We start from the raw sequence: 26,315 nt of genomic DNA, 5'->3' as shown, positions 1-26,315 counted from the left end.
GGGTAATCTTTAGGTCCAAAGGCAACTGCTCTAACCACTATCCTATCAGCTGTCCCAGCGCACAGCTTCCACCACTCTGCTATACTATTGCATGGTATTGTTGTCAATGCCAAAAAACATATTTCAGATGAAAGTAGGCAGCAGAACAGAGTAATAACAGATTTTAGATTATTAAACTATACTTTGTGAATTTACAATGGGACGTGCATGTGTGTAATGATATCTTTTGAAAACTTTTTTTTTTAATATTACTATGAAAATTTATATTCAATTTCCCAATGATATTAATAACTTTTTCCAGTTGATACATCTGTAGTACTAAGAGTGTAAGAAATGAAAGGAAATACAATACTTTTTCATATAGATTGTAACCTGGGCTTCCAGTGTAAATTGCACATGTAAATCATTCCACACAGCTCACACACACCTGTCTCTCCCCAGTACTTATCACACAGCCAGGAGGCAGAGACTGATAGGGGCTCCCCTTGAGTGACAGACATACTGCAAAGTGGTGTCTGTTTTAATCTGATGGGGCAGACCACCCCAGAGAGGTCAAGGCAGTGGTGAATGAGCCTCCTTGTTTCACAGTAGATTCCCATATGGCTCTTTCCCAGGTGTCTCACATCAACGTGCAGGTGGTATTGCCAGGTGTGTGTTTCATGCAGGTAAGTTGGGTCTTCGGCGCGAGCCTCTGATACCTACCTGCTTGGTATGACGAAGGCTCATCTTTTCCCTCTTAACGCTGTAACTTTGGTGTTCTTCCATAACAGAACGTCTGTGAGATACCGAGGACGGAGGTGAAAAAGTCGATGTTTCTGCTGGTTTGCAAGCGGCCGAAGCATCTAAATGGCAGCAGGAAATTAGCCGTAATGGAGGCAATCAGAAGGAGTCTGTAAAAAGACCTCACCCTGTATCCCCGGAGGCTGAAGACTTGAGGAGCCGTCTCCGCTCTTTCCTCCATACTGCGTAACAAGACCAAGATCTTCATGTCTCACTTAATTACAAGTGAGACTAATTCTAATTTATTTCTTTTCTCACAATCAGGTTTTTCTTAAAGCTAATGAATACCATTTGGGCCACAAAAACAAAGAACAGAAGTTTAAATTAGGCCAGGCGGCCCAATCCCTAGTGCTTTATTTCCCATATTTTACTTTGTCTTTGCCGCCACAGATTTGGTGTCATACCTTGAAATCTACTAAGGTTTCAAACCTTGACTTTCTAATGTGAACATTCAAAAGTCAACCTATATTTATACTATTTTAATGGAATATGTGTTGTATAACTGCGGTGCTCCCTGTGGATGCCCTGAAGTGAAACTGCTGCCTGTGGTTAAAGAAACACACTCACTTCCCTGAACAGTCAAAAGAAAATCTGAAAGGAACACAGTTCTTTCGCAGAATGTCTACTTCAGATTTAAAAAAGGTCACGAGGTACAATTTCTTTCTCTTGTGGACTGATTTCATCGCAAGACTTTAATTTCAAACAAAACAATGGAATGAGGAATGGTCAACTTTGTCCCTTAGTTCAATAGCTTTGTTTTACTGCAGTACAATTTCAGCACTCTGATATTTAATAAAAAAAATACTTTGAAACAATTATTGGCTCGGCTGCAACTACCTGCAACTGTACAATCAATATTAATTGGCCTTTTTAAACTTTTTTATTCAAAACTCCATGGTGAAATTTTAAAGTTATATTTCCCAGATGGTCGCATGTTTTTATCCAGAGCATTTGTTCTGGACTCTTAACAAATTTATTTATTTATTTATTTCTCTATTTATTTATTCATTCATTATCTTTAATTTTATTTAGATTCTTTTGTGAAAGCTCAAATATCTACTGAACAATCTGTCTGTTCAGCAACGTTAAAATAAATCAGAGGCACAGGGTTTCTGAATGGAACTCTGGCTCGTGTTAACGTGTGTGTGTTTGTATGAATGCAGCCAGTGTTTTTAGGCATGCATTTTTGGTCAAAAGCACTTCATCTAAAACCCCTGAGCTTCGCAGCTGGACATTGTGAAGATTAAGGTCCCGTAGCTCCAAATACGACTCAATACACCACCAAGGGGCAAGACCAGTCCTTCTCAGCTGGAGTTTGTCAGCATGAAATAGTTTCAGAATACCCAGCTGAGCAGACTGTGTGCTCTGCATGGCAGAAATCCTCCCTCAATTCCCCATTTCTATTTTCTCACACTTTCTTCACAGGTCAGTAGAGCCACTGCATCCATTACATATGTTGAAATAAGCTTCTTACATTTACATGTATTCATTTAGCTGATGATTTTCTCCAAAGCAATTTATAATGTTAAACTACCTGCAGTTATTCACTCATTTATATACCTCTGTAATTTTACACAAGGCAAATTATGATAGATAAGATGCTCAAGGGTACTATAGTGGGAGGTGTAATTAGAACCTGCAACTTGTGGCTCCCAAGGTTACAGCTTTACCCACTATACTATCAGCGCTTGCTACTTTGACACCAAAGCTCACCAAAACAGAAAAAGGAACAGGCAAGGCCGAGATGTGAGATCCTGCAATGGCCTTTCGTTCTGAATCATAAAGGAGGTCCTTGCTCTACAATCCTATTGTGTATGTGATACGACATGTCATGATACCAACCAGAAAGATTTCATCAGACAGACAGCTGCTGTAAATAAGCTAATATTACTCAGATTCATAATAAAATTCTTAATAACAAGAGTACTTACAATGGAAATAACATACATTAATTTATTTAGCAGACACTTTTCTCCAAAGAAACTTCCAATGAACTCTATGTAGTGTGATCAGCCCACACACCTTATTTACCATGGTCACTTACACTGCTAGATACACTACTTACACTGGGTCACTCATCCATACATCAGTGGAACACACACTCTGTGTCACTCACACACTATGGGGAACCTGAACAGCATGTCTTTGGACTGTGGGAGGAAACCAGAGCACCCGGAGGAAACCCACACAAAGAACATGCAAACTCCACACAGACCAAGCAGAGATCAAACCCACACCCTCTCACACCACCGAGGCATTGTGAGACAGCAACACAACTCGCTGTGCCACCCACATGCATGCAGTATATAGTATGTTAAGGTTAATTGGCCATTGGTTGATGGGAACAGCAGTTCTTTGAGAGAAATAAAAGAAACTGTGAAAATAGGAGGAATTTGCTTAATTTGTTTAGGTTTTCATGCTGTTTAATCCGGGCAGTGAGTGCTTGACGACACTCTTGGGTATATTGTGTGTGGACTGAGTCAGTAATGGATATGTGAATTCAGACAATGTAGCCATTTTTGATTTTTTTGTTGATTTTTTTTATCCTATTTCAGATCCTAACCAAGATGCTGTGAAAAATTTGACACTGCCAACTGGATAACAGATTTACCTTACTTGACCAAATGAAATGTCAACAGGATAACACCATTCATTGCTCACTGGTGGAGATAGCTGGAGTGTCAAAATGTAAAGTCCCATGTATGATGCAGCAGCAAGCAGCAAGAATAAGCATTACGTGAAAAACAACAAATAACAGATATCCCAAAAAACTCTTGATAAATTCCTCCAACATCATTAGCTATTAGGAACTGCATACTGCGTTTTGAATACACTCATTAAACTGAATTTTCTTTAGCATCAGTATTTTTCGCTGATTTATCCCATTTCTCTCAGAATTAAGGTACTTCTCTTGCTCAGGAAATGGTACTTTGTCTTTTACACTCTTTATTTGAAACTGCATTTCTGGGGTAACTCCTTTTTTTGGTCAAAATTTTCCAATTCTGATGTCCCCAAATGAATTGGAATCCAATGTATATGTGGTGAATGTGAATGTGTTCAAATTAGTGTAGTGTAGGATTAAGCATGTTCTGGATGGGTTACCAGTTGTTCAAAGTGTGTTTCTGTTGTAAGGGCACTGGAAAGTACTAACTTCAGCTGAAAAGTGTGTCTGGGAAGAGTAAGGAAGGTGGAGCACACTCAGGCGAACATGAGCGGAACGTGTAAACTTCTACACACACAGATTGCGATGCCGGGTTTGGATTCACGTCTAAGATCTTGGAGATTCGAGACTTTGTACGCAGCTCATAGCCCAGCAAACATAGCCACATATATTTGCGGCATCAATTTGCTCTGCCTGGGCCCTAAAAACCACTGCAAGGTCAACGTATCTGGAAGAGAACATGCACCCCATCCCCGGGAAGATCTTGTAGGCTGTATTTAACCGGGTGTGGAGACCTGCCCTGGAAAAGTCTCCTCGCTTTTGAACTTGTTCATTTGGGGCTTCTGGAATAATAAAGTGGCCTTTAAAGTGGGAATCGAACTTACATGGAATTCTAGTATGTTAATATTAAGTGCTCCTTGCACAGTATTAGTTAAATTATATGCCAGAACATATGAAAACACTTTGGAAAGTTTAACTTGTGTGTCCATATTTTATTGCTTTCATGGTATGGACGTCCAGCTGGCTCCAGTTAAAAAAAAATCTTCTTTCTCAATGTCCTGCTATACAAAAATTAATGGAATTTGTATTTCCCCATTGTAATTTCCAAAGTGAAATACAATTTTCTTTGACAGCACTGGTCTTCTGTTTCTTGTCTTTTGTGATGTATATTTTTTTTACTGCCTTTTTTTTTTATTAATTATGTTGTTTACTGACAAACTTTCTTGTTAATTAGAGTAATGGTCACTGATATCTGCAGCAAAATTGTGATTCAAATAAACATTTTTGGAAAGCAGTAGCATATAATTATAACTGATGCTGACAATTTAAAATAATGACAACACACGATATGAATTTCCAAAGAGAGCTCTGCCATGATCAGATACAACTCAGTTTTCAGTTTTTAACTAAAGCTATTTTAGGGTGCATGTAATATTTTATACTTGTTAATAAAGAAAATGTTCTTTAAAAGTGTGTCTTTTTTCTTTTTTTTTGTTGATATTCCATACATTCTCATGCATAAGAACACAGAGAACTTGATTAATTTGTAAAGGAAAGGAAAGGAAAGGAAAGCTGGCTGAATCGAGAAAAGTCTCCTTCAAATTTCCTCTGCACCTGGTAGGGTGCAGTCCGTGGTCGACACAAGGGATAAAAAGCCTAATTTGTCTCTGGACTGTCCCAGGAGGAAAGCGGTTTTTAGCCACATTAAAAAAAGAAAGGAAATATTCTTAACCCTGTATGTCCAGCGTCTATGGCTGCAGTGATCTATGATGTGATCCTGGAATAGATCTTGGATAAACAGAGAATAAACTTCCTCTTACTAAACTTTATGAATTCTGAACTCGGAAGTGATGCACAATAATCTGATGCTTTTATTTTCAACAGTGAAACACAGAACAAAATTACCATGAGCTGAAGTTAATAGAAATTCCCAGTTTTCAGGCTTTACATAATAATAAGTATGGGTCGGACACTTTTAGGGGCAATATATTCCACAATTTGAATGAGTTAGCCATATGGTTGCCTTCAACCCTTGACTTTTGTGCCTGGTGAATTGAGACTTGACCCTGAGACTCAATGTGGAAATCAATCATCGCTCACTGAGGCTGCACTTTATCAAGGATGATGTATAGATGAGAAGAAGGAGATGCAGCCTGCTTATTGTTTTGTGGCTTCAGCTCTGACCTTGTCTTTCTCAGCTTCGTTGTTCCTTGGTGAGGTTCCTTTCAGCTGGATGAACATCCAGCGGCTGATTTGTGGGTCTCCTGGAATCTTTAGATGTGCTGTGGCTGACCGCAGTCCATCATCACTGTCGGGCCAAATCCACTTCCCCAAAGTTTGAATGGAACGCGACACCACTGGTGAGCCCAGCCAGTGTATTTTTCTACAAAGACATCTTGCTCGTTGTAAATATGTGTGCTGGTGTAAATTTGTTTTATTGGGAACACAAGGCCTTAAAGAGGCAAACAGGAGAATTGTCCTATGCACAAATGTCATAATTCCACCCCCAAGCCACTTGGATTGGTGCATGCTCCTTAAATGTGGTTCTCTGTGGAGGGAGGGAGGAGTGGTGGAGGTCAGGAGTGTAGGGCACACTGTGACTTCATGTGATTAGTAGAAGAGGAACTGCCACAACAGTCATATTTAAAAACAGTGCAGCAAAGGATTGCGCTGAGCAGTTTTTTGAGTTTCGAAAATGGTGTTGGAAGGAAATGGGCTTTGGAACACAGGAAAGAACAAGATATTAGGCCTTTGCCCTTTGAGATTTTTATGGCAAATGTATGGTGTTAATGTTCATGCACCGTAACTTTATGATCATCCCAAGATAAGCCTTTACACAGCTGCTACTCCTGTATTGTATGTGAATGTTTGTGTACCTTAAAAAAAAAATGTAGGAAGGTCATCAAGGATTCATCTATCCTACGTTTTATGCACCTGCTTGAGCGATGAACATCGGTGAATCAAGTGGAAAGTAAACTAGGTTTACTTAAGAATCACATGTCTGCAGCTATGTCTCTTTCTCCTAATGTAATGCACAAATTGTATTTTCTATGAGATGTAAATGTAAATGTAAATGTAAGCTTAAGGCTTTCTACTGAGGACGCTTAAACAGCGAGCTAAAATATTTCAGATATTCTGTTATCGAAATGGCACATTTTCCAAGAGAAAATTTAATTTGATTTGTTAGTCTTAATTATTGTAAATGCTGAAATGATTGTTTTCCTGTTTTTTAAAAAAATTATAGTATATGTTACTGTGAGCAATATGGTACCTTGTTAAAATAATATTGTGTCACAATATATTTGTCCAGGTGTTTTTTTTTTTTTTCCCAGAGTAAAAAATGCTGTGGTTTTGAAATACTCATGAAACTTATATCAAAGGCTTCCGAATCTCAGTCATCTACAAAATCAAATATAAAGACTGCAGCCCACTGATTGGGAAGGACACCTTTGTATTCCTTTTGAGACAATTTGTATTTATTAATTTAGCAGACAGTTTTCTTCATCGTGACATACAATTTTTATTAAGTAGTACTTTACTGTCTTTTTTCGAAGGTAACATACAAAGCAAAAAAACCACCTACAATCGTTCACGTATTCATACAGCAGAGCAACGCACGTTCCTCTAAGGGATGTTTAGAGCTTCTCTGAAACACCCGAGCACCTGGAGGAAATCAATATGCAAACACCACAGAAACAGAGCTGAATTCGAACCCATGTCCACACCCACAGCCCAGAAGGGGTGAGACGCCGATACTACCTGCTGTACCTTTGTTAAAACCTCACCTAACTTAATGAATTAATGAATAAATAAGTCAATAAATAAACCCAGGCATATGCAGTTGAAAATGTCCTAATATTGTACGTTGCTTTGGAGAACAGTGTATTTAAAATGAATAAAAGTAAATGTACATGTAGCCCAGCAGCAATTTCAAGAACTGTCAATGAGACTTAAATTCATCTTCTGTGGTGGAACTGAAAGCTGCTTCAAAGACCCACCTCCTGAAAGCAACTTCTGGTGGAAACCTCATTTGTTTTCTAAATTCATTACGCGAGATGTATCCAATGAATAATAAATGCTACACTGACTACTATCTGTGGACTAGACGGTGGCTAATGAATAATGGATGGTTATTCTTGGCTTCGATGGCACATTTTTGTTTACTCTTTATTTCTGTGTTTGATGTCGCTGCTCTTAACTCTCTTTCCTGTGCAGCAAATGATTAGCACAACAAAAGGAATACATCCAGCAAGCATGGAAACCAACACTTTGCGCAAGGAAAAACTCCCTTGATCGCTAACGGAAATATACAAATCGGCCACTGGTCTGCATATCTGATGTGTCACATTGCTCCTCGAATGCCTGATGTGAATAATTAATCAAAGAGAGTTGGAATGTAGGATCTGCAAAGTGCAGAAGACCACCATTATTTTCAGTACGAACGCTGGGATTGGGCTTAATGTTTAATGTTTAAATTAACTGTAGTTTACAAAATTAAATGGCGAACCTGTAAAATTTAGTGCTTAATTTTCTGCTTTGCATTGTGCACCAAAAGGTCAGGTTTAATGCTTGGCCCCATCTTTATGCCTCTGCAAGAGGAATTGGTGGAATATTTCTGAATGCATTAAAATATAGAGAAAGTAAACATTGAAATACGTTAATATATTAAAAAACCTCTGTTTCAATGAAAAATGGTTTAGGAAAGCTCTATACAATGGGTGGAGCATTGGATAGTGTATTGGCTGATGCTGTCACCTCGCAGTCAAAAGGCCCAGGTTCAAATCCCAACTCTCATGGTAATACTGCATCACTCAACAAGATACTGACTCTGTACTGTAGCATTTATTATTTATTGGATACATCCAGCTGTAAAAATGGGTAAATAGTTGTAACTTGTTTATTGCTTACATATTTATCTGAAGTTATTATTCAAGGCAACTTGTACTTACTTGCCAATTTAAACATCAGGTTAATTTTACTAGAGCAATTTGCCCCAAGTTCCTTGTTCAAAATTAGTCAATGAGGTTTCGAGGTAGGGGGTGTGGTGGTGCAGCAGCGCAACAGGCTTAGGTGGGTCCTGCTCTCTGGAGGGTCTAGGGTTCGAGTCCTGCTTGAGGTGCGTTGTGATGGACTGGTATCCCCTCCTGGGTGTGTGTCCGGCCCTGGGCTGCTGGGCTAGGCTAGGCAAGGCTAGGCTAGGCTTTGGCTCACCACAACCTTGCTCGGGACAAGTGGCTTTAGTCAATTTGCATGTGTGTGATTTGGACCTGAAGCCTATAGAGCCAATAGCAGCCAGTCTATCCACTACACTATCGCTATACAAACTTAACTTTGTAAGATGCCTTGGACAAAGCTGTTGGCTAAATAATGGTTTAAAATTATACATCATTAATAATGATACATTTTCACCAGCTGTGTATGCAGTTCATATATACTTGGACGAATGACTTAACTGCAGCTGGAAAGATATATGCTTGGGCATATGTGCTTGGGAAAAAAGAAAAAAAAAAACTATTTAGCTGTTAAATTTGATAGCGTTCTCTTTTGCGAGAAGGTATACTAAGCACTCTTCCTCCCTTAGTGACCAACATACTTTCTTACATTTCCGTATGTGTGGCCTCTGTGAACTGCCAAAAGTGAAATCTGAGAGAAGTGGGGTCATTATAGGGGAAGGGTTCTGCTTTGCTTGCAGTAAATACACAGAAACCTCCCTTGTGGCAAATTTAACAACTATAATTAAGTGAATTTGATAATAAGCAGAATTAACCACACACATTAAATCTGAGCGCTCACAAAAACAGTTTTATTCTATAATTTCAACAATAATAATTAAGCATGGCCTTTTAAGATTTCATCTTCACGGTGCACCACTGACTCCAGCCACGCCAGGCCTCACACCGTGTTCCCGCCTCCATCCAATATACCTCCCAGTGGCAGCACTTGCCACATTAACCCTATTACTTTGCCTAATAGGTTGACCAGGTCAATACACCTCGGATTAGCATTTCAGCCCCTTTAACGTCAGACATAGCATGCTACACAGGATTTCATGTAAATGCACATCTTCGGTCCATCCATGTGCAATGAACTGATTAGCTCTGCATTTAAGAACTGTTTCCATTTTGCCATTTTTTTTCTGTTCATCTCTCATGTTCCACATACTGCCACTGTAAACATTTCATGCTTTCACCCTTGACATTTATGGCTAAATTAAGATACTAGGATTTGGTGCTGAACATTTAATGTTCCACTTAATCTTGGTATGGTACAAGTCTTAGATTCCACCGCTACAGCAACAGTAAATATGTTTATTCTGTGCTATATAAAGTTCGGTGTGGAGCTCAGGAACTACAATAAAATGAGTCTGATCTAACCTTGCCTCATTATCAACATAAAATCATCTAAGTTCCCCTGTTTCCTTCTTTGTGGAGTTCCAAAAACCCTGAGCATCATTACTCTCTTAGCAGTGTTGTAGCTTTCTACAGTGCATCCTAAAGACTCAAAGAGGCTAACATTAGCAATCAGCCCTTAGCTGTTTTCATCTGTTTCCCACAAGTCTAAAACATTTCTGTGTTATTTACATTGCTTCGTGCTTTACATTTTCACCAAATGTGAAATCCATCTGCTTTACACATTAAGCCCAGACAGTCTGAATTATTGTACAGCAATGGTGTGTTGTGCCTTCAGTGAACTTTGTGAACTTTTCTTTTTTTCTAAACAAGACTAATGTGAGTCTATCAATACCAGAGAGGATTAGGGTTAACATTTGTTTTTTTTTCCATCAATCAATTTTTTTTATCCCCCATTGACCTGCAAAATAAACTTTAGAAAATTCCCATACAGATGTATACAGCATAGAACAGACTTTGAAACTTATTAACATTATTGATAAAATTTGGGTAGTTATCTTTTTTGTTTTTTTCAAGATCCATCTAATGAGAACCAAGAGTGGGACATCTGGTCCATGTTTCCATCAGATCTATACGTTCTTGTTTCGCCAGAAATGGAGGAAATGGAATTACAGGTTCACAGGCCACATGTGGGAGTGGAGACGGCAAGGAGGGATTCGACATTAGACAGTCCCCTGGACGTCAAGTAGTTTATCTCAGTGATGAAAGGGGAGATCTGCAGGAAGCAACAAGAAACGCATGTTCCTCCATAAAAAAATGATAGAGCCTTCCATCCCTTCATATGTGTGTCCACATTCTTTATGTACATAGTACCTCTAGAAAATCTTCTTTACACGGAATACTTCTTGGTTGTTGTGTTGCATATTTAAAGTACAATGTATGGAACTCAGATTATTTTTGTTCTCATATAAATAAACTCTTTGTAAGTTTGAAATGAAAAAAAGTATTTACTTTTACTTATTTTTACAAATAAATGATAAAATAACTAAGATATTTAAAACAGTAATGCACAACCAAAAGAAGTCCCATCACCCAGGTAAAAAAGTACATATGTACTCTAGAATGAAATACACAAAGAAACCAAAAGATGGACAAAAATTCTAAAATCCAGATGCAAGAGCAAGACTCATATAGATAGGTTTGTGAAGATTCACCACTATAATTGCTGCCAGTCGTGTGTCTACAATGTATATAAATATAACAGGCATAAATATATGCCTTTTTGGAACTTGAAGTTCAGTAAAAATATTTTTCGCAGTACAAAAATGTTGATTTTATTGTGTTAATCAAATGGAAGAAAACTTTTGCATTGGCTGAACAGTGTAGCGGAACAAAATGTGACAGTTCAAAGGGCTGTATACTTTCTATATTTTCTTAAGCACCTTAAGTGCAGGATATGAACCCTTTTGGCTCATGTAACAGATGTACCCGCATCACTTCCCCAGTGGGCCAGGGCAGCGAGTTTCAGAAACAGCTTGGTGGGCGTTTATCCAACAAAGTTCTTAACTTTTTAAAAATAAACAGAGTGAGGTCTGCTCAGAGCAACGATCACCCAGTTCGCCAGCCCAACTGTGTGATGGAAACAAGAGCAGTGGGAATAAACAAAGTCCGGCACCCCTGCAGACAAAGGGACTGAGCGTCACGGGTGAGCGTTTGCCAGGGATTCAGTTATTTCATGCTTAGACTCCCCCAGAAAAGGAGCAGGTGATGCCTTCACCTGCTGTTCTCCCAACAGGATCTCAGCCAGCCTCACATGGAGGACATTATAGTGGTACTTCTCTGGTATTTCACAGTTCATTTCCCAGTGTCATACTAAACTGGGATTATAAGAATTTAGTATAATGTAGCTTTTAGCATAGTGTATAATGTATAATATAGTAATGTTTAGTCTTCAGCACTGAACAGTATGCATTTAAAAATAATGTTATGTGTTTTTTTAAGTTTAATTTAGCAGTACATCTTTATTTTGGTTAGTTGGTTGGTTGGCTGGTTGTTGACTAACACTGCAATGTACTGTATATATGTAATATAACTGAAATTATTTTGTTATGTGGATTTCTTAAGTTGAGATCACACAAATAAGGAACAACCTGTAATGTATATATTTATGGCATAGGTGATTTATGGTTTGTTAGTAGTTTAGTTTACATCATGAAAACAAAGGAAACCACTTTGTTTTGTTACATGTCAACTATATTGGTGTTGGGAGTTAGATTTTTTAGTTTGCTTGGGCTGCTTTTCCTTCATGTAAGTGTGGCTGAGAAAAAAAAAAGTCAATTCGGTAGCTCAAATGTCAGAAATGGGAGACGGACTGCTGCTGGACAAGAATGCCTTCGCATCCCTTGCTGATGGTCTTTCAGTGCTCTGTTGAGAGAGTTTATCTCAAGCAAGATCAGGGCTCTCTATTGAGCAGTGCTCAGCCAAAACAAAGCTGACCCAATGTGTTGACTCTGGATTTCTTGGCTCTCAGAGCAGGGAGAGGGCAGTCCATTCCATCTGGTAGCCATCATTTTCACCCTATTCCTCCCAAAATAGATCCCATTCACCCAGGGCTCCTCAGCGATCAGACAAAGGTTCCTGTGTACTCCCTGACCCCCTGAGGCTGACTCCAATAAGGGCACTGGAATTAATTGTGACCCACCTGGTGTCCCTCTAAACACTGACCTTAAAAACTCCTCATTTGTGAACCTTCACAAAACATATTTTGAAGCCTTGGGAACAACGCTGATATTTACCTATCTTGCATTCCCACACAGTGTGCCTGCTGGAAAACACAATTCCCAAAACTGTGTCAACTACATGCAAAAGAGCATGAATAAGTATCTGTGGCTGAATAGCGTATCTGGAAAGCCAGTTTATTGAATCGGGGGAATTGAGCGTTGTGGAAGTGAGGCTCACGTTATTTGATTTCCGTTAGCCCCCATAGAGCAAATTCTGCAAATTCTGTCTTTCTTCAGGTCAAAATGTTCTACACATGGAGAAACAAATACTTTCTATGCAAAACATGTACAAAAAGAAAAAAAAAATGGACTGGAGAAAGGGTTATATTTTAGCAGAAATGTGCAGAAATACTTTAAGGTATCATGGTGTGCATAAATCAGGCTACCTTTTCATTCCTTGAGAAAGGGACAGTTGGTAGTTTAATGGGTTGTGCTGCTCCCTTTGGGCCCAAAGGTTGCAGGTTTGGATCTCATCTCCAGGTATAATATCCTTAAGCAACATACTTACCAAAAACTGCTCTGGTTGATGACTAATGACTAAACAATTGATGGTCGCTTAACATTGTAAGTTGGTTTGGAGGAAGGTGTCAGCTAACCAGACTGCTAGTTCCAGTGAGATGTAATGCTGTTCCTGAAGTCGAAAAAAGGTCTGGTTAGTTTTACTATGAAATTTTGAAAATGTATTCACAGAATTCAAAAGTTACATTCAATATGAAAGCAAAATAGATGATCAGAGAATTACTCTCTCAGTCAATTGTTGTGCTTAACCACATGTCTAATTCATGTCTATTTCAAAAGTAATGTACGAGAGGGTGACGAAATACAACTGAGTAAAAGTTTTTCTTTACAAGTGTACTTGGGTAAGAGTAAGAAGTGCTGATGGCAAAAACTTCTATGAATGGAACAGTTTTGGAAGGAAGGCACTTAAGTACAAGGAATGGAGTAAATGGAACGTAATACTACCCACTATTGCCAGTGGTTCCGAGTAGAACATTCACTGAGTTGAGTCTAAATTGAAAATTAGAGCAAAACTCCATCACATCAAAACTCCATCAGGAAAGGATTTGCTTTTAGTTAGTTTACTAATTTGTCACTAATCAAATATAACTTTGATGTTAACAAATTTTATATTCCAAAAAAAATATTACATAAATATTTATGTATTGCGGGGGGTGCGGTGGCGCAGTGGGTTGGACCGGGTCCTGCTCTCCAGTGGGTCTGGGGTTCAAGTCTCGCTTGGGGTGCCTTGTGACGGACTGGCATCCCATCCTGGGTGTGTCCCCTCCCCCTCCGGCCTTACGCCCTGTGTTGCCGGGTAGGCTCCGGTTCCCCGTGACCCCGTATGGGACAAGCGGTTCTGAAAATGTGTGTGTGTGTGTGTATTTATGTATTGCAATATTTATTGAATTAAAGATGCGGATTTTCTCACAGCTTTTTCTAAATGTGTACATCCTGGATAAATACTGACTACTGTTTACTGGGAGGCTAGGGGAGAGAACAATGCTCTTTGTTCCTGTTTTTTTTTTTTTATTTTTTCATAAAACTTGTTTCTCATGGCCCATGTTTGACCCTTAACCTTAACCTTAGAGTGACTTAGTAGATGGAAAGAAAAGTCCAACTAAACCCCCCAGCATCTCTCAAGACTGCAGCACACTGAATTCTCCAGAACATGGGAGGCAGATGTAAGCTTCCCCAGGTGCCGTCATCTTTGGAGACGAGACTACAGTGTCAACTGAGGAAGGCATAAACTGTATGGATAGACTGTCCCATTTGCCATCATAGAGAAAGGCCATGCCCTTTGCTACACTAAACATCTGGAGACAAATACCGACCCCACCTTCACGAGTCCAACGGCACACCAGCTCTCTAGGATATTCCTGTAATTTATTTAGTGCTTTTGTCCAATAGCTCAGAGGTGTGTAAAGGACATAGATCTGCCCTTATACATTTCTCTGGACACCTCAGACCATCAGAATGCTCTCATACGAACTGTTCTTGCCAGGAACAGTTACTGCAGAAACAAATTATTAGCCAATAAGAGACAGGCATCTCTCCCTTTTCTACTGAGATGGGAGCTTAAATCATTTTCTCAGGTTTAATATGTTCCTGATGCAAGCAAATGAATGTGGTCTGAATTGGAAGCCGACAAAAAAAAAATGCTCTTGTTTTAATGTGCAGTCCACAGTGTGTCGCACACAGTTCGATTGCACTGAATGCCCTGTCTGCATTTAGAGTAGGTAACTATGCACTCACTGACTGCTTGTCAATAGAAGTGTCCTCTAATTGCCTTTGCATTCCATTTGTTGACTTGGGTTCCAGCAAATTGTCAGTGTTCTACGTGCTGTCAACAGGCTGTATTTTTTACATTATTCATTTGCATAGGAACATATAATTTCCTACAGAATGTTTTGAACTGAAAGAGATTTTTTTTTTTTTTTTTTAATGAAATGGAGCACATTCCCATTATATTGCTAAAAATACTGAACTTGAAGTCAGCATACTTATTTCTGTTCAATGCAACTGCATTACAGTTCACCCCTGATGCCTTCAAGAACATATCAATTGATTTAAAAGCCAAAATTGCTTGCAATCAGTAAAAATCTATTGAATGCCTCAGAAAAGTACCTTTTTTTTCATGCTACTAAAGAGTAACGTAGTGAAAGTTATGGCTTTGGTGAGGTGAGGAGCACAATGCAATGTCTGAGTTATATACCTAGTAACCCATAATAAGCACACAAAAGTACACTTAAACACACACACACACACACACACACAAATTTAATTCACCAAATACCAAGATTCATAAAATAAATGGACGAAATGCTAAACTGAAAGCATCTGTTCAAAAAAAAAAAAAAACACAGTAAATTCGATGTTTTACAGCCTGATAATGGCAGCCAGGCAGATTAAATATATTATGAACTTGTATGAACATGTTTAATTATGCTGAGAAACTACATAATGCACATGATGACTCCTGATTCCTAATTTTTTCTAAGCAAACCTGCTGAACAAAAGAAATTTCAAACAGCGGTTCCCTTTCTCATTATTTTTTTTTTAAAATTTTAGGTGTATTACATTATATTCATGACCAACAGCACCTATGTAAGCAAGCCTTTCTGATTCAGTTGCAATAAGAACAGCTTTCATTCTAAAAACATACTAATATACTTATCTTCAGAAGTATGTAGGGCAAACCCATAACAATTCCATGGATGAAAAAGATGTGTGCATAAATTGCTAGATTTAAAGTATTTGTAAGTAGAATGTGGTGGTGCAGTGGGTTTGACTGGGTCCTGCTCTTTGGTAGGTTTAGGGTACAAGTCCCACTTGGGGTGCCTTGTGATGGACTGGCATCCTGCTCTGGGTGTGTCCCCTCCAGCTGTGTGCCCTGTCTTGTTGGGTTAGGCTCTGGTTTGCTACAACCCACACTTAGAACAAGTGGTTTCAGTCAATGTGTGTGTAAGTAAAAGTAGAAACATGTAGGCAAAATAAAACTAAATATATATTGTAGGTGACTAACTGAAAGCTCTCTGCCAGCTATGTATCATGCTCCCTGTGTGGGTAAATGACCATGTTTGCTTCCTGGAAGTAGGCTGCTGTGCCGTAAGGTTTTGATGTCTGTCGGTCTTAGCAACAAAGACCTCGTTGTTGCTGAAAAACAGAAGCCGTCAAAACAGGAAGCATCGTGCACAGCTGCTCGTATCTGAGAGCCTTTCTCATGTATCCTTTGGGCCCTTTAACTGCTAAACAGTTCCTTTGCTCCAAGTGCTGGTGGTTCCTGTTTGGACATGGCTCAAGTATATTGGGGATGTGAGTATATGTGTGTGTGGGGAGGTCTTCACCTTAATTTACTTAGTTACACCATTAAAACGTTGAACAGAAGCAGAAAAGACGGAACTTGTTGAAACTGACAGTGTAAACCTTGATTAAGCGTCATGAACTGTAAGATATTTGAAACTGATTTGGTGGCACTCTTGGTCTGTAATAAGTACAAGTCATGTCATGTTTCTGCTAGAAGTTTGAATGGAAGATTTCATACATTTACACTGGTTTGTCTTTGTGTTTTACACAAGAGAGAGCTAACAATCGAACTATAGCACATGCACCAGAATGCCTTAAACCAGTATAACCCTTAAGCTGCCCTCTTGGTTGGCCATAGGCGTGCACTAATTACTTTGGGAAATTTAATCATGGTAAAAGAAACAAGAAGATATCTTATTCAAACATAAAAAGTGGTTTCGGTTCCAATGCCAGTTTGCTAGAACGAGAAAACTGAAAATAGCCCCTTGAGGTCTTAGGACATCTTTGAAAATAGGAAATGTGCACCTTTTTAAAGCAAAGCAGTTTCATACTGTGGCTCCTGGAGGCAAATGTTTGCTGTAAAGTGGCCAACTTAAACATATGTACCCTATCTTAGGTGCCATATTCGTCGAAATCCATGCTCTCCGATTCAGTTTAGAGAGGATTGTGTGCATGTTGACTTTTGGTTCAGGCCATATCGATGACAAACTAAACAAGTTACAACTATCTTTTTGGTGAAGACTCCTTTTTTCCAACATGACATGAAGCGGTGTGGAAAGGAGCACCCATCCAGAAGATATCAGACTTGAAGGAAGATATTTTTGATCCATGATTGTTCGACCCATGATCACTGTCATGTTGGCATGCATTTGGAGCGACAGACATGCTGCTTTGATAAGGAATTACTCAAAATACTAGAACTTGGTACATTGAATTCTGGGCCGGATCTGTCTGACAGCTCCAAGTCAGGAAGGGTCTGCAGCAACAGTGTGTTTTCCTGTTTTATGTCCACTTGCTGTTCGTAATTAACCTCTAATGATTTACATATTTGTTTCTTCTCTTTGTTTCTGCTTTTGTGTGTGTGCCTTTGCTCTATCTACAGACTTGTATCTCTCAGAGAAGAAAACTGCAATGTTCATGCTGAAATTCCATTAATTTGTCAATATGGTCATTATATTGAATTCCTTATACTTTGATAATAGACGTTATTCTACCCTTTTGGTTTAATATAAAAATTAATTAACCAGATGGCTAAAACATCCTAAATTCTCTAAATTCTCTCAACATTTTTTTGCCAGCATTTTTAGAGCGAACCTGGTTTCTGTGCTATTAAAATTGACGTGAGCACTTTCCAAACAGTCTTGTTGTGTTAACCAGCTCAGCCCAGTTCCATGAGACATGGTGTCCTGTTGCTCTACCTGCCTCTGCCAGTTTCTCATTGAGGGGACCAGTGCTTCTACAAGCACCGTGTTTGTTCATTAATATCTACCAGAGAAAGGCAGATTGCCTGTGCAACGTCAACGCCAGGAGCGTTAATTAGCCCGAACAGACACACTAGTAGTTTCTGGTATGAAGCAGGCTTCTACAGGCCCATCCTCATATACTGGAGCACCTTAATATGGAGCCAGTTATTTATGTTTTAATTAAATGACTAATTGGCAGATTGTTCTAAACCATTTGAAATCATTTGGGAAAGGATGCCATGTTTGCTGTCTTCTCTTAGTTGCCCATTATCGTAAAGGACGATTAAGCTAATAGCTAATGGCATTCTGCATCACTCATATTTTTATTACCATATAAAGTCATACACAAACTGTACATGAAGGTAACATAATCCATTCATATATGCATTACTATTTGGTACAACACTAATACTTTTATGATTGTATAATTTGAAAATTGAGATTTAAACCAAATGTTAAAGAGCTAAGACAAAAGCACATGACTAAAACATATGTATTAGTTCCCAGGAACACACAAAATGCTTATTTCATGACATTTCATTGAACAATCGGTTCACATTATTTCGATTTAAGTGTCATTCAAGAGAATTCTTACCTTAATAAAATTTATAAAAGCAGTGCAAAAGGCTGCATTTATATTCCATACTTCATATTGTTTGGTGGATATTTTTGGGCATAACGTGGATTAAGGCATAAATGTCAATTCCATTTGCAATGCACTGCTGAATTTTTCAGAGCCATTTACAGTCCACAGTAAATGTTTGACTCTCTCTGGTACATAACAACTTGATCCTGGGCTCCATATCGGTGGTAAAATACAACACAGGTGCCCCCACATTGTAATTACTGACTGATATCTCATGGGAAACCAAAAAACTGGGAATAGAAGTTGTACAGATCCTCACTGTAAACTGCTCACTAAAATTATTTCTTGGTAAGAAATAGACAGGCGGGGGCATGGCAGTGCAGCTGGTTTGGCCTGTGCCTGCTGTCTGGTGGGTCTGGTGTTCGAGTCCTGCTTGGTGTCCTGTGACGGATTGGCATCCTGTCCTGGGTGTGTCCTCTCCAGCCTTATGCCCTGTGTTGCCGGGTTCGGCTCTGGCTCACCCCGCACAAGTGGTTTCAGACAGTGTGTGTGAAACAGATAGATTATGAAGTCCCAATAAAATAATTAAATGGTAAATTAATGCTGGAGATCGAAAGCAAATTAACAGGTTGATAGCAGCAGAATTATCTTACAGCAGGGCAATTTTGCACATTATGACAGCTCCCCAAGGCCAACCCCTCTGCTTAAAATTCACAACTTTCTCTTCTCACTAAGTGGTTCAAGCTTTTGTCCAAAAAAAATCTCATCAAATTGTTGATTGCTTCCACATGCGATCACTTTATACCTTCCCTCTTCAACATTCGGTGGTGGACAGGGCCAGGAAGTAGCATGCATTTGCTTATCATTATTGCTTTAACTGTGCTTTGGCTGGCACGGCAGCAGGGCTGTGGGAGATTGGCTGGGCAACATGGTTTATTGTTGCTTTTTTTTTGCTCTGTCACAGACCTCTGGGTTACCTTGTCCAGCCACTCTGGGTCAAGCAGGGACACCGTCTTTTGCTGAGTCTTGTCTGGGCTGAACTGATGTGTCAGGGAGAGGCTGTCTTTACTGGCAGGATGGGACCCAGAGCCTGAGCCAGTCCTTCCCCTGAGTCAGCTGAAGGATTTTTCCCATGACCTCTTTTCGAGGCACCACATCTGAAAGATCGCATGTCTCCATCCACAAATTGTGCTCGTACTGCATGGCATTGTTTCTGAATGTGTGGGGGGAGTAGGCTGTGGGATGAATGCAGATCGAAATTGACTTGGAGGTTTTTCCTCATTGATTATAGTGCCAGAAAACTACCTTGGTCATATGACAATATCTTGTGATACATGTTTCAGGTATCTATACTGTAACACAAGCAGGATTTCATGTCATTACAGTGACATACAGTACATCAGCACTGTGGCTCTCAGGGCTGCTGTTTCGCTTCTGTGTTAAAACTCCAATCCTTGGGTACCGTGTTTCTGCTGTCTTTTGTTTCAACGCATTCCGTTGTTAAATTGGTCTCATTAATAACATTTTTTGTGTTTTTTACCTAACAATTAGTTTGTATTTTGGGTTTTCAAAACAACATTAATAAATTTGACATATTTATTTTTTATCCTCCTATTTCAGACACTGATGTAAAAATATACTTAAAGTTCCCATAAACTTTAATACTTGTAAACCTGTGCCAGATTTTTCTTTAAAATTGAGTAATATGTTATTCATAGTATAAATACTGAAAAACTGTTTGCAGAATAGGGGCGCGGTTGCGTGGTGGTGCGGGTCCTGCTCTCTAGTGGGTCTGGGGTTCGAGTCCCGCTTGGGATGCCTTGCGACAGACTGGCGTCCCGTCCTGGGTGTGTCCCCTCCCCCTCCAGCCTTACGCCCTGAGTTGCCAGGTTAGGCTCCGGTTCCCTGCGACCCCGTATGGGACAAGCGGTTCAGAAAATGTGTGTGTGTGTTTGCAGAAGAAAAACTGTGATGCATGTGATGTTTCTTGCTGAGATACACTGGTCCACGTGTAATCACTGCATTGTAAAGAAAAAGGAAAACACAATGAAATCCAGCTCCATGCAGCCCCAGGAAACTTAAAAAAGAAGGCAGTTCTGCAGTACTGTAATAACCAAACACCATCACATTATTTCTTAAATATCAAGGGTGCTTCGAACAATGGTATATTAACCTTTTGATTCTTCATCCCAATCAGTATTATTAAATACATTGGAAATGTGCCATATCTAAATGGGTATGTTTTGGCCAACTTTGACAAATTATAATATTCATAAACACATCGTGCCCCTGTCTCATACCACTCATAACGGAGGAAAACGGCTCTCAGCAATACAGCGTGGATCAAAGGGAAGTAATACATTTACTTACAGCAAGTATTAGACAAGACCTAGATGTATGGATTTTGTGAAAGCCTTCATAATAAATTTAATTGTGAGTGTTAGGGCCCTGCCATGGTGGTGTTGCGCTGACCTGCTGGGGGAGCAGCCTCCGAAAGAGAAACAGCCAAACCCATTCCAATCCTTCCCACCAGTAGAATGCACAAGTGTGGTTTTTAATTTTATTCCATTTCAGATTCATATTTGCATTTTAACAGTATTCCATCAGTACTTCTCTCTAATCAGTTTTCAGACAGAGCCTTAGCGAAATATGAAATGTGATCAGAGAAATAACATGAAATCAGTAAATGCCGTAGCGTGTTATACAGTTTATCGTTGCTTCTTACTCTAGAGGTCTTAGTAGCAAGGAATTTTTTTTATACAGGATGGGATCTGAGGATCCACAATGCTGCTGCAGGTCAATCTCTTTTTTAGCTTTCTCTGAGTAAAATGTGGAGGATAGCTGGAGTCCTGCCAGTTCTCACATCTTGTCCATCCAAAAGGATGTGAGGTAAGAGAGACAGAAGTATGGCAGCTGTGTCCCTCCATGCCAGCCGTCCTAGCTCATACAGACATGCTTCCTCCCCATGGAGGCTGTCTCATTCAGCCAGTAGGTTCCGTTGCTGAAAGAAGGGTCTCTGCCCTTGGTGGGGAGGTGGGGGGGGGTGTATGTGCTTCACTGGGCTGAAGACTGTGGGATCTTATTACCTTCTAACTTGTTGAGCATTATTCAAACTCTTTACATGCATCTCTGCACTTAAATTTGAGAAACTTTAGGAACGGGGGTGCGGTGGTGCAGCGGGTCGGACTGAGTCCTGCTCTCCGGGGGGGTCTGGGGTTTGAGTCCCGCTTGGGGTGCCTTGTGATGGACTGGTATCCTGTCCTGGGTGTGTCCCCTCCCCCTCCAGCCTTATGCCCTGTGTTGCCAGCTTAGGCTCCAGCTCCCTGCAGCCCTGTATGGGACAAGCGGTGCGGATGCTGTGTGTGTGTGTGTGTATGTGTGAAACTTTAGGAACTTTTTCTACTACGATGTTATAAGAGCAACTGCATATTTAGAGTTGCATAAAAATTCTGATGCAGGAAATGTTGCATGATTTACATGATTTGCAGTGGAAACAGTTCACTAAAAAGTAAGATAAAATTTAACGCAGTTTTCACCTGCAGTCATCTGTTTATTTTATTTTTCTGTAATAAGTAAATATTAATCAGAGATATGAGAAGTAATTTACTGTGAAGACCACCTGGCCTTGTAATGAACAATGTGAATTTTCAGTTAAATTCTTTTAATTCTTTCTGTTAAATTCTTTTTGGCTAGAGCACAAACACTACAAATGACCTGTGAAGCACACCTGATATGAAAAATAAAAAATGTTAGGCACAAGACAATTTTTTTACTGTTCTGTTATGTATGTCATTGAATAAGAAAGCAATGTAAAATTCTCATGCTAATCCCTTAGCTGATTAGTGGCATTTAACAACTGGCATCTTTGAGGGATCAAAGGAAATGTCACATGATCTGTATTGTATTCAATCCTCTTAACATATATATTCAAATGTGCTTCTTACTCATTTATTGTTTAAATATTTGCAACTTGTAGAAAAGCTAAAGAATCTGCTCAGCTAAGTAAACTGTGATTTTAACTAGACTCCCAAATGTGTTAAGTATGTAATGCATTCACAATATTATAAATATCTGTGATAGTTTGGCAGTCTGTGTGCGTGTGTGGTTTCTTTTTTTTTCCTTTTTTCCTTGGGCTTATAAATATTCTTTTCCAACTACTGAGTCCCTAATATCCCTTAAAATCTACAGCACATGAATGATACTTAAGACCACATCCCCAAACCCCCACCTCTGACATATAGATGCTTGGATGTCTTTGTTTTCATATACCGGTTCAGTACTCCTAGAGCACTTTTCTGTGTCAATTTGAAAAAAATAGTGAAATACCTGAGTACCAGTAACACACACACACACACACACACACACACACACACACACACCCTCTCGACTGCTTATCCCATTTGGGGTTGCGGGGAGCCGGAGCCTAACCCGGCAACACAGGGTATAGGGCTGGAGGGGGAGGGGACACACCCAGGACGAGACGCAAGTCCGTTGCAAGGTACCCCAAGCAGGGCTCAAACCCCAGACCCACTGGAGAGCAGGACCCGGTCCAACCCATTGCGCCACCGCACCCCCCCTCAGTACCCATAATAAATAATATGAAATACTGATTATTCTACATTAGAAGTCACTTATTCTAACCTATTCTACACTAATTGCACCTCAACCTGGCTATGGTTTGTATGCAAGCAGTGAGATACAAGAAATGTAGTTGTTTGCCATTTCCTGAGTTGGCCCGCAAGTTGAGCTTGTAGTAGTCCTAATACACACACACACACACACACACACACAACACTAACATACTTAAATCCTGTTGATTGCTCATTCTTTCAAAGTTGATTTGCTCAGCAAAATCAAAGAACATTTGAAACACCCATCTATGATGACAGAATTTCATCACATTTTGGCACATAACTAACATCATGTTTGGACATCATTTCTTTAACTTACTTCAGCCATATGTAGCTATATGAAGCCCTCGACTCTGTCATCAAATAGATGGCCCTCCCGCAGTCCTTCAGTCTGTTCCCTCATCTGCCAGTCCCGTTGCTCATTAATGCCACTGTCTTCCCTCACTGCAAGGAGACAAGGGACAGTGGGAGTATATAAGTGGCAGTGGAGAGGCCATCCTTACCAACTGTAACTTCTCTGTATTACAGTAAACATTTGGTCATACCATTAATTTAATTACTTGCCATTAAATTACTATTCATATTTAGCTGATCCATTTGTCCTTGCAACTTACAGTGTTAGATATGTCATGTACTATGCTTTAATTCTGTCAGAAATCTTGAAAGATTATTTATTTGTTTGTTTATTTAAATTAAAATGTCCAGTGAGCTTAATACTTATTTCCAGCCTTCGTGAAATGGAGCAAAAATTAATGTGTAAAATAAACACACTAAACAACACATAGAATGAGTCATGTTTTGAACTCAAACACATGGGGATGCAATTTACTTTTATTTTATCACAATACTTTTTTAAACAGAAAACTTTTTATTGAGCATTCCATTTTTCTGTGGTGCATAGGTTTCAAAAATATTGGCACCCCACAATTATTAGTAATTAATTACTAGACTTCTCTTCTCACTAGAGTGACACAGAGCACTGTATTCTTTTATTTAACTGTTTGCTTTTGTGCATAGTTTCAAAGATATCAGTATATTTAGTAGAGCACTTTGTATTCTCCACATGACTGGTTGCCAGTGTGATGTGCAGCTAAAGTTGTGAATGAGGAGATGTGGAAGAATCATTCTCTATCTCCTCTGCAAAACTTCATTCAGACATTCTGTGTTCCCTCTACAGTGGAAGCTGATGGGAAAAATTCCTTGGCCAATCGGAAAAGGAATTGTTCAGCTTAACACTCAACGTGGTAACCATGTTTCCATGGCAGCCTAACCTGTAAACTGTTTCAGCAATAACAGTGATGGTCTTCTTGTTGGATGGTGACTCTAAATAAAGTTCCCAACTTTTGGCCACAAGATTGCTGATATTTTCTGACAAAAACAAATCTGAGTTTGAGAATTCAAGATTTATATTTAAAATATTAGCCTAAAGGCAAGGGCGGCGCAGTGGTGCGCAGTGGCATTCAATGGGTCCTGCTCTCCAGTGGGTCTGGGGTTCAAGTCCTCCTTGCGGTGCCTTGCGACGAACTGGTGTCCCGTCCTGGGTGTGTCCCCTCCCCCTCCAGCCTTACACCCTGAGTTGCCGGGTTAGGCTCCGGCTCCCTGTGACTCCGTATGGGACAAGCAGTTCAGAAAGCGTGTGTGTGTGTGTGTGTTTGTGTGTAGTCTAAAGGCTTAACCTTGTATATGTAACTTGTATCCATTGCCAGCAGACACCTGAAGAATGCTGATAATGTAACTATTTTGTTTGTTAGCATGCTAAAGTACCTGACCATCTGTGGTTTTGCTTCCCGTCCTTTCAGTTACCCGCGGTCAACCGAGGTCTGAAAATATTAAATGGAACATTTCAGAAATAAAAAATTCATAAGTTTTAAACTATGTGCCGTTCTGAGTAGCGTGATAGAATTTCACACCGTCCCACCCGGGACATAAATCATCCCTTTTTCCAGCATATCCATGCTGTATACGCTACCTACCTGTTAGCGTCTTGGTAGTCGTCTTGGTTATCAGATTGACTGTCACAGTTTTGCAGTGCTTGTGCTCAAGTAACCCTTTCTTTGAAAACATAGTATATGTAAGGTTCGGTATTATGCGCTGGGGTCTTGGAACATATCACCCACGGATAAGGGGGGACTACTGTTTTTAAAAAATTTGTTATTGATAATTTGCGGACAATTCTAGGTTATTTAGTGTGTCAATAATGAGGCACAAATACTCTTACAAATAGTTTGTTACAGTTATGCAGTCTCCCCAGATGTTACCCCATTGCAGATGACAAGTAGCTCATGCTTCTCCATTGCCAGTTATATACCCCCACTGTCCCTTATCTCCTTGCACCCATAAAGAAGACCCTCCTAGGCCACCTGAACATGGCAGCCTGGTATTCCAGAAATTTCAGTGGTAGACAAAAGAAAGGAAAGCTACCAGGTAAGATATAATGGAGTTAAAATAAAATACAACTCTGTTATGGCCCGTCCCAAGCCTAGATGAGAAAGCAGGAGGGTTATAGCGAGGGGCTAGAAACCCATCCCCCTAAAACATTGCTAGCTACAGAAAGACCAAAAGAGATACTCAGGAAATCTCAGGCCTAGAAGAAGATGAACCTTCATAGAGAGAACATATGATGCTGGGTGGTGAAAGCCAGAAGCATCTGGAAATGATTCAGCTGACTATCATCCTTTCAACCAGGGCTACCATCACCATCGGGACATGGAATGTAAGGATCATGTTAGAATCTGGGAAGCACAAAATGGCAGCTGAGATGAAGATCTATAAACTTGCCATCCTCAGAACCAGTGAGTTGAGACGGACAGGCTCCGGCCAGTAGAGGCTCACCACTGAGGAGGAGCTTATGCTGTTCTCAGGCTATGAGGCAAAAAACATGCCGTGCAGCCAGAGAATTGCTTTAATGCTGTCCAAGACAGCCCAGAAAGCATGTAACGGTTGGGAGAACGATGGTCCTAGGATCATTGCAGTTTCCTTTAGAACCAGAATGAAGATGATTAACATGTGCATCATCCACTACTATACCCTGACAAATGAGGAGTTCTACTGAAGGCTGCAGACCATAACACAGAGCAGCCCAGAAAGAGACATCACCATTATTACAGAAGATTTCAATACCAACATAGGCAACAACAACAGGGACAACAAGGAGGTCATGAGGCAGCAGGGTCTTGGTGAAATCAGAAACAACGGGGAGAGATTTAGAGACCTATGCATCACAAGCAACCTTGTCATCAACGGAAGCATTGCAGACAGA

The sequence above is a fragment of the Scleropages formosus genome, chromosome 23 (assembly GCF_900964775.1).
Source record: "Scleropages formosus chromosome 23, fSclFor1.1, whole genome shotgun sequence".
Classification (NCBI taxonomy): Eukaryota; Metazoa; Chordata; class Actinopteri; order Osteoglossiformes; family Osteoglossidae; genus Scleropages; species Scleropages formosus.
This window is presented reverse-complemented; position numbering follows the sequence as displayed.